This window comes from Aegilops tauschii, chromosome 7, assembly GCF_002575655.3.
Source record: "Aegilops tauschii subsp. strangulata cultivar AL8/78 chromosome 7, Aet v6.0, whole genome shotgun sequence".
NCBI classification, from domain to species: Eukaryota; Viridiplantae; Streptophyta; class Magnoliopsida; order Poales; family Poaceae; genus Aegilops; species Aegilops tauschii.
The window spans coordinates 621,695,434-621,706,283 of record NC_053041.3 but is presented as its reverse complement, the minus strand read 5'-3'; positions in this window follow the sequence as shown (position 1 = coordinate 621,706,283).

Below are 10,850 nucleotides of genomic sequence, written 5' to 3'. Positions count from 1 at the left end.
GTGCGAATATACGCCTATCTACCGGGACTAAAGTTCCCTCTAAATGGCAATCTGGAAGTAAGCTAGAAACTGGATTATTTGCTGAAAACATGTGGAAGCAAGCTTTGTTTGACAGTTGGACACCATGTGGCCACCAGATGGAGCCACAGGACATGTTCTGCTAGAGAACAAGCTTTGCATCCCTCTCACTATAACTGCACACAGCTGGTCACACTCACCACCTAATAGAAATTTGTGTCTGCACACAGCTGGTCACACTCACCACCTAATAGAGGGGATGGGAATTTGTGTCCTCCATTGGCCTGGGGAAGGATAAGGCCTGTCAATGGGGGGCAGGAAATGCCTGAACCAGATCACACCTTGGGAGGGTGAGCCTGAAAGCCTGAGGTGATATGTTCCACCCTCAGAATCACACACTTTATTTCTGCTGGATAATGCATGATATACTATATGTTACTGTAAACTCCATTGTTTGGGGTTCTAGATTATTGGCCCCTGTCATTTGGATATTTTGTGTGTGTGTGGGTTGTCGAATTTTGCATGTTTCTCGAGCGCGGAAACCGGTTTGTTTTCGCCGTTTTTGTCGGATCTCGGAGTTAAGGCGAGCCATGATGCCCGGGACCGTGATCTTCTCCGGTGGCCCGTGCTAGCCGCTGCGAGCTGCGGGATATCGTCTTCTTCGATACAACGCGTCCCGCAAGCTAGAGATATTTGGAATTTTTCGTCCTTCTTTTTCGCATCCCAAACTATCCTTTCTTCTTTCTTTCTGTTGGAATATGTTCTTGGGAAGATAAAGAGGAATATATCAAAAGAGAAGCCCACTTGCGGCAGTGAAGTCTATGATAAGGAGATGGAGTAATTGGAGCAATATCTGTATTTTGGCTGCACTAGCAGCCCCTTCAGGCCACTTGCTGCACTACTGACAATGCACATCAATAGCAGTAATTGATTTGTTATTTTCCTCTATTACTGTGAGTTGGACATGTCACTTGTACTGCCTCTTGGCTGCTTACTAGTAACAGACAACATGGCAGTAATAGCTGGAATTGGTTATATATTTTACTTTATTTTTAAATTGTTTTTGCGGGTGATTTGGTTATATATTTTAAGCTGCATATGGAAGCTGCCTGGTAACTGTTGGGTCATGGAGATGCAGATCTCATTTAGCCTAAACTATTGCAGTTAGGCCTCTTTCCTCCAGTGTTCAAATCTATCCAACTTTTCTGTCATTCGGAGCTGTATATACATACCCTCTGTATCTTTGTTTATTGTTCCTTGCAGAGACTAAAGTGTCTTCAGTACCGTGATGGAAGTGTGCTGCTCCCATGAATCTAGAAAGTAGACAGAACATCACCATCACCATCAAGGGTCTCACCTACCATTAAGTCAAGACAAGAAAAAGATTAACAAATTGATCAAATTAATAAGAGGGAAAATATCTTGTGGACCTGTCTACCATACCATCCATGGTGGGGTTTGTGAGAAACCACCTTGATTTGGACTAGTGTGCACCATATGAATTTATAGATGAATTATGTGTTAATGTGAGTTGGACATTCACATGTTGAGTAGCATCTGCCCACATGTTAATGTGAGTTGGACATTCACATGTTGAGTAGCGTTTGTCCAACAATCTCCAAAATCTTCAAGGGGCACTAGATTGCAACGGGATCAATCTTCTTGATTCCATTTCTTCCTGGGTGTATTTATTGTGCCAATCTTACCATGCTCCCTTCTTGCACCGTTATTACTCATTACTCCCTCCGTAAAGAAATATAAGAGCGTTTAGAACCTAAACGCTCTTATATGAATTTAGGGAAGAGGTACATCTGTTTCAAAATATAAGGTGGAGTTTTTTTCTTTGCGGGAGAAAATACAAGGTGGAGGTTTTTTTCCTTAGCGGGGAAAAAAAAAATAAAGGTGTAGTTTGACTGAGCGAAGGTAAAACATCAATGCTTTTTTGAAGAAAAAGTTCAAGTCCCCAATAGTTGTTCCAGAGTTACATATTTCTCTCACTGGATTTGCTTAGTTATCAACAGGGCCACAAATATTAAAGCCAGGCATACCCTTAGCATTTACATTCACTGCTCTTTATAGTTATCAGAAATGGTTGATAGCCATCTTTTTGCTTTGGCAAGATCACCGGGCATCAGACATATGTTCCTGACTTCAGTTATGATCTAAACAGATTGGCCACATATCTGGACCTAGATCCCCACCTAATGTTAGGACAAGTGTTTCTATTCCAGTGATGCAGCCGATGTCTCCTCTAGACCCACCAGTGGCATGCAGCCACTCTCAACTAATTAACTCATTTGACAGACAGTGATCACCACCACTGCGCTGTGTGACCGGCTACCTATTAAATCGTTGTCCACTGTACTGTCTTTACTCTTTCCTAAGCATAGGCCACATGCAGCTGTCCCCTCATATTATAATTAACTACTCCCTCAAGTGACCTAAAACGTCTTAGTATATAAGTTTACAGAGAGAGTAGTACTTTTTCATAGATATACTAAGTTTGATTGGTATGATACAACTAATTTGTTGTTGACATGGACTCTGTTTTCTTTTTGAAACAAAGACATGGACTCTGCTCTCTCTCTCTCTCTCTCTTAAACAAAGACATGGACACCACTATAAGAAATACTGAAATAGTAACATGCTAGATCCAGCTCTAATTGGCTACTCCTCCATGGATCCAATCCATACATGCATGCATGTGCATTCCAAAACGCTGCAAATGCACACAGATTGTATTGCTTTGAAACGAGACAAAAGACTTGCCATTTCATTAATTAAGAAAGGAGTGTGACAGTGTCCGAAGACAACAGCCAAATAATGCACACAGATTGTAGGTACTGCACAAGGTGGCACCGACATTGATTTGTGACCTACTTGCCAGGTGCAAACAATATAGACATGACAGAAACAAAAACACATGCAGAGACCATGCAGATGAAGCCATAATGCAGGCTGTTAGGCTACCCAGGACCATGCATGTCTAGCTGGAACAGCGATGTAAAGTTCAAAAAAAAAATACCTCGTAGAAAAATAGAGGAAAAAAAATGGTACTAAAACAGAGAACCTACGCACAATCATAATTAAAGCCCAACCATAATATTACTAAAAATACTAACTAATTCCTATGCTATGCTAGAAAAAGGCATACACAACCGTTCATGTTAAATCATTTTGAACGGCTCAGCTTTTTCAGTACCTCGGTAGTTATTGCATCGCTATCTTTTGAGTTTGTAGCAAGGATTTTGTTTTTCCATTTGTTATGCCTAGTTTTCTTAGAGAATTTTAAGTAAGTGATTAAATTGTTTTTGTTGAAAGAGCTTAGGAGTGTTTCCATTTGTTAATTTGTTATTTTTAGAGCTTCAAAGATAAGAGCAAGGTGCACACCAGCCACCAGCAACTCTCATTCAATAAGCTTACAAGAGTGATTAATATAGCATGTGACCATGTACCACACGCACTCCTTATCTTAACACCGCGACTAATTAAATTAGTTTCGCAAAAGTGTGATCTCGCAAACAAAGAATTATGGAAGAGGGGAGTGTCATGTGGCGGCTCACCTCGTCCGACTTTCGTGCATATACCTTTCTCCTGCCTTTTCTTTAGCCAAAAAGTATATTTCCATGCTTTTTGCTCATGTTCATCCAACGGGTCGAAGTATGATTCGGATGCCTGCTTCGCCACTGCCTCGTCACTCCATAACACATCATTTGATTCTGATGCCTTCTTAACCCTTTTGCTGAACAGAGTTAGTTACTATGTGTAATGTCCTGTTTCTTAAATACTACAGATTAAGACTACAAATCAAGGGCTAACTCTAATATTTTTAGAAATGTTAACATTCCTAACAAAACATAATTTTGTTGCAGTTATTTTCATTCCCCCCCCCCCCCCCCCCACCCCCCTTTTATCAAGTATATTCTTTACATTTTCTCTCTCCCTGCATAAAGTCGGTATGGGTCAAACTATGTTTTTCGAATTTATTATTCTTACCGGTCAAGGGAATATCCAAACGATTTGAGATATCTTCTTGCTGATTCTCCGTTAACATGAGTCAGCGATGAGTCATCTGATTAGAGGTTGATGATGGTTCAGAGATATTGATGCGCCCTTCGGTTCATATAATAAATTGCATTGTATAGTTGTATTCTGAAGAACTTTGTTAGTATACGTATATTATCTTGTTTCTTGAATGCCACAGATTCTTATTTACATCTGGTTTATATGTTTGTACTTGCTCTTTATCTGAGAGAAAATAATTATGTAATACGGGGCAAGCGATATAGGCTCATACCTAATATCCATCCATTTGACTTGTAGTCACAACTATCCAGCTCACTGTCAAATCGGTCCTTTTGATCATGGGTGGATGGCGTATGACCATCTCTGTTGACTAAGTATCATAGGAGTTGCTTGGCTTTCAAGCACGAGCTACATATTATTCAATTGCCCAGTTGCCATATTAATTATTTGCCTTTTATGTGTATATATGTTACAAAATAACTTATTTGATCACTTAAACATGCATTAGAAGCTGTATAGCTGGATACAATTGGAACACATGCTGATGGATATCACTCATTTTATGTTGGCTATTCTTACCGTATTAGTCCGAGATTTCAATGGGAGAATTATCTTCTTCGAGATTAATAACAATCCATGGAATGTCAAAGTATCATAGTGGGAGAGGCGATTGTAACTCACGCCAACTATTACAATGACTGAAACTCATGCCAACTATTACCATTTGCAAAATGTTATTTTCTTGTGTACCAGCTAATATGGTTGTGTTTGCTCCCAGTTCCTTCCACGAATATCAAAGCATCTTATATGTGCATCATGTCAACATCGAACTCGGCGTTCTCCGTGAGCCCAACGAACGGCGTGATCTTGAAACTGGCGGGAGTGGCCATGGGTTATGCTAGGACGGCTAAGATAGAGGTTAATTTTTGTGTGCATTGTGGCTGGCGATGTAGGGGGCTTATTTATAGTCTGAAGTACGTAGTAGTTTATTCTACACATAGAGGGATGTTGGAAATATGCCCTAGAGGCAATAATAAAATGGTTATTATTATATTTTCTTATCCATGATAATTGTCTATTGTTCATGCTATATTTGTGTTATCCGGAAATCGTAATACATGTGTGAACACATAGACCATAACATGTCCCTAGTGAGCCTCTAGTTGATTAGCTCGTTGATCAATAGATGGTTACGGTTTCCTGACCATGGACATTGGATGTCATTGATAACGGGACCACATCATTAGGAGAATGATGTGATGGACAAGACCCAATCCTAAGCATAGCACTAGATCGTGTAGTTCGTTTGCTGAAGCTTTTCTAATGTCAAGTATCATTTCCTTAGACCATGAGATCGTGCAACTCCCGGATACCGTAGGAATGCTTTGGGTGTACCAAACGTCACAACGTAACTGGGTGGCTATAAAGGTGCACTACAGGTATCTCCGAAAGTATCTATTGGGTTGGCTCGGATCAAGACTGGGATTTGTCACTCCGTATGACGGAGAGGTATCTCTGGGCCCACTCGGTATTGCATCATCATAATGAGCTCAATGTGACTAAGTAGTTAGTCACGGGATCATGCATTACGGAACGAGTAAAGTGACTTGCCGGTAACGAGATTGAACGAGGTATTGGGATACCGACGATCGAATCTCGGGCAAGTAACGTACCGATTGACAAAGGGAATTGTATACGGGATTGCTTGAATCCTCGACATCGTGGTTCATCCGATGAGATCATTGTGGAACATGTGGGAGCCAACATGGGTATCCAGATCCCGCTGTTGGTTATTGGCTAGAGAGGTGTCTCGGTCATGTCTGCATGATTCCCGAACCCGTAGGGTCTACACACTTAAGGTTCGATGACGCTAGGGTTATAAGGAAGGTTTGTATGTGATTACCGAATGTTGTTCGGAGTCCCAGATGAGATCCCGGACATCATGAGGAGTTCCGGAATGGTCCGGAGGTAAAGATTTATATATGGGAAGTCACCATACGGTCACCGGAAATATTCGGGGGTATACCAGTATTGTACCGGGACCACCGGAGGGGTTCCGGGGGTCCACCGGGATGGTCCACCTGCCCCGGAGGGCCTTATGGGCTGTAGGTGGAAGGGAACCAGCCCTTAGTGGGCTGGGCGCCAACCCCCCCCCCCCCTAGGGCCCATGCGCCCAGGGTTTGGGGGGAACCCTAAAGGGGGGCGCCCCCCCCCTTGCTTGGGGGGCAAGCCACCTCCCCCCTCTAGATCCCATCTAGAGGGGCCGGCCCCCTTCCCCCTTCTCCCTATAAATAGAGGGGTGAGGGGAGGGCTGCAGCACCACATCCAAGGCGCAGCCCCTCCCCTCCCCAACGCCTCTCCTCCTCCGCGTGTGCTTGGCGAAGCCCTGCCGGAGAACTGTCACTCCACCACCACCACGCCGTCGTGCTGCTGTTGGAGCCTTCTTCCTCAACCTCTCCCTCCTCCTTGCTGGATCAAGGTGTGGGAGACGTCACCGCTCCGTACGTGTGTTGAACGCGGAGGTGCCGTCCGTTCGGCGCTTGGATCATCGGTGATTTGGATCACGACGAGTACGACTCCATCAACCCCGTTCTCTTGAACGCTTCCGCTCGCGATCTACAAGGGTATGTAGATGCACTCCTCCCCTCTCGTTGCTAGTAAACTCCATAGATTGATCTTGGTGGTGCGTAGAAAATTTTAATTTCTGCTACGATCCCCAACAGTGGCATCATGAGCTAGGTCTATGCGTAGTTTCTATGCACGAGTAGAAACAAGTTGTTGTGGGCGTTGATTTTGTCAATTTACTTGCCGTTACTAGTCTTATCTTGATTCGGCGGCATCGTGGGATGAAGCGGCCCGGACCGACCTTACACGTACGCTTACGTGAGACAGGTCCCACCGACTGACATGCACTAGTTGCATAAGGTGGCTAGCGGGTGTCTGTCTCTCCCACTTTAGTCGGACCGGATTCGATGAAAAGGGTCCTTATGAAGGGTAAATAGAAATTGCCATATCACGTTGTGGTTTTGGCGTAGGTAAGAATCGTTCTTGCTAGAAACCTATAGCACCCACGTAAAACTTTGCAACAACAATTAGAGGACGTCTAACTTGTTTCTGCAGCAAGTGTCATGTGATGTGATATTGCCAGAAGGATGTGATGAATGATATATGTGATGTATGAGATTGATCATGTTCTTGTAATAGGAATCACGACTTGCATGTCGATGAGTATGACAACCGGCAGGAGCCTAAGAGTTGTCTTAATTTATTTATGACCCGCGTGTCAACTAGAACGTCATGTAATTACTTTACTTTATTGCTAACCGTTAGTCATAGTAGTAGAAGTAATAGGTCGGTCCGGGCCGCTTCATCCCACGATGCCGCCGGATCAAGATAAGACTAGTAACGGCAAGTAAATTGACAACATCGACGCCCACAACTACTTTGTGTTCTACTCGTGCATAGAAACTACGGATAAACCTGGCTCTGATACCACTGTTGGGGAACGTAGCCGAAATTCAAAATTTTCTACGCATCACCAAGATCAATCTATGGAGTAATCTAGCAACGAGGGGAAGGGGAGTGCATCTACATACCATTGTAGATCGCGATGCGGAAGCGTTGCAAGAACGCGGATGAAGGAGTCGTACTCGTAGCGATTCAGATCGCGGTTGATTCCGATCTAAGCGCCGAACCACGGCGCCTCCGCGTTCAACACACGTGCAGCCCGGTGACGTCTCCCACGCCTTGATCCAGCAAGGAGAGAGGGAGAGGTTGGGGAAGACTCCGTCCAGCAGCAGCACGACGGCGTGGTGGTGATGGAGGAGCGTGGCAATCCCGCAGGGCTTCGCCAAGCACCGCGGGAGAGGAGGAGGGAGAGAGGTAGGGCTGCGCCAAGAGAGAGATCATCTCGTGTGTTTGCAGCCCCAAATACCTCAAGTATATATAGGGGAAGGGGAGGGGCTGCGCCCCCATCTAGGGTTCCCTCCCCAGGGGTGGCGGCAGCCCCCAAAACCCATCTAGGGTGCGGCCAAGGGGAAAAGAGAGGGGGGCGCCACTAGGGTGGGCCTTAAGGCCCATCTGGACCTAGGGTTTGCCCCCTCCCACTCTCCCTGCGCCTTGGGCCTTGGTGGGGGGGCGCACCAGCCCACCTGGAGCTGGTCCCCTCCCACACTTGGCCCACGCAGCCTTCTGGGGCTGGTGGCCCCACCTGGTGGACCCCCGGGACCCTCCCGGTGGTCCCGGTACATTACCGATAGCACCCGAAACTTTTCCGGTGACCAAAGCAGGACTTCCCATATATAAATCTTTACCTCCGGACCATTCCGGAACTCCTCGTGATGTCCGGGATCTCATCCGGGACTCCGAACAACATTTGGTAACCACGTATATCTATTCCCTATAACCCTAGCGTCATCGAACCTTAAGTGTGTAGATCCTACGGGTTCGGGAACCATGCAGACATGACCGAGACGTTTTCCGGCCAATAACCAACAGCGGGATCTGGATACCCATGTTGGCTCCCACATGTACCACGATGATCTCATCGGATGAACCACGATGTCGGGGATTCAATCAATCCCGTATACAATTCCCTTTGTCTATCGGTATGTTACTTGCCCGAGATTCGATCGTCGGTATCCCGATACCTTGTTCAATCTCGTTACCGGCAAGTCTCTTTACTCGTTCCGTAACTCACATCATCCCGTGATCAACTCCTTGGTCACATTGTGCACATTATGATGATGTCCTACCGAGTGGGCCCAGAGATACCTCTCCGTTTACACGGAGTGACAAATCCCAGTCTCGATTCGTGCCAACCCAACAGACACTTTCGGAGATACCTGTAGTGCACCTTTATAGCCACCCAGTTACGTTGTGACGTTTGGTACACCCAAAGCATTCCTACGGTATCCGGGAGTTGCACAATCTCATGGTCTAAGGAAATGATACTTGACATTAGAAAAGCTCTGAGCAAACGAACTACACGATCTTGTGCTAGGCTTAGGATTGGGTCTTGTCCATCACATCATTCTCCTAATGATGTGATCCCGTTATCAACGACATCCAATGTCCATGGTTAGGAAACTGTAACCATCTATTGATCAACGAGCTAGTCAACTAGAGGCTTACTAGGGACATGGTGTTGTCTATGTATCCACACATGTATCTGAGTTTCCTATCAATACAATTCTAGCATGGATAATAAACGATTATCATGAACAAGGAAATATAATAATAACCAATTTATTATTGCCTCTAGGGCATATTTCCAACAGTCTCCCACTTGCACTAGAGTCAATAATCTAGTTCACATCACTATGTGATTAAAACTCACATGTCACATCACCATGTGACCAACATCCAAAGAGTTTACTAGAGTCAACAATCTAGTTCACATCACTATGTGATTAACACTCAATGAGTTCCGGTTTGATCATGTTATGCTTGTGAGAGAGGTTATTAGTCAACGAGTCCGAACCTTTCAGATCCGTGTGTGCTTTACGAATATCTATGTCATCTTGTGGATGCTACCACGCGCTACTTGGAGCCATTTCAAATAACTGCTCTACTATACGAATCCGGTTTACTACTCAGAGTCATCCGGATTAGTGTCAAAGTTCGCATCGACGTAACCCTTTACGACGAACTCCTTTTCACCTCCATAATCGAGAAAATTCCTTAGTCCACTAGATACTAAGGATAAGTTCGACCACTGTCATGTGATCCATTCCCGGATCACTATTGTACCCCTTGACCAACTCATGGCAAGGCACACTTCATGTGCGGTACACAACATAGCATACTGTAGAGCCTACGTCTAAAGCATAGGGGACGACCTTCGTCCTTTCTCTCTCTTCTGTTGTGGTCAGGTCTTGAGTCTTACTCAATACTCACACCTTGTAACACAGCCAAGAACTCCTTATTTGCTGATCTATTTTGAACTCTTTCAAAATCATGCCAAGGTGTGCGTTCTTTGAAAGTATCATCAGGCGTCTTGATCTATCTCTATAGATCTTGATGCCCAATATGTAAGCAGCTTTATCCAGGTCTTCCTTTGAAAAACTCCTTTCAAACAACCCTTTATGCTTTCCAGAAATTTTACATCATTTCGGATCAACAATATGTCATTCACATATACTTATCAGAAATGTTGCTGCGCTCCCACTCACTTTATTGTAAATACAAGTTTCTAACAAACTTTGTATAAACCCAAAAACTTTGATCACTCCATCAAAGCATATATTCTGACTCCGAGATGCTTGCTCTAGTCCATGGACGGATCGCTGGAGCTAGCATACCTTTTAGCATCCTTAGGATCGACAAAACCTTTCTGATTGTATCACATACAACCTTTCCTTACGAAAACTGGTAAGGAAACTTGTTTTGACATCCATCTGCCAGATTTCATAAATGCAGCTAATGCTAACATGATTCCGACGGACTTAAGCATCGCTACGGATGAGAAAATCTCATCGTAGTCAACTCCTTGAACTTGTGAAAATTCTCTTTGCCACAAGTCGAGCTTCTAGACGGTAACATTACCGTCCATGTCCGTCTTCTTCTTAAAGATCCATTTATCTTAATGGCTTGCCGATCATCGGGCAAGTTCACCAAAGTTCATGCTTTGTTCTGATACATGGATCCTATCTCGGATTTCATGGCTTCTAACCATTTGTCGGAATATGGGCCCACCATCACTTCTCCATAACTCGTAGGTTCAGTATTGTCTAACAACATGATATCTAAGACAGGATTACCGTTCCACTCAGGAGTAGTACATATCCTTGTCGACCTACGAGGTT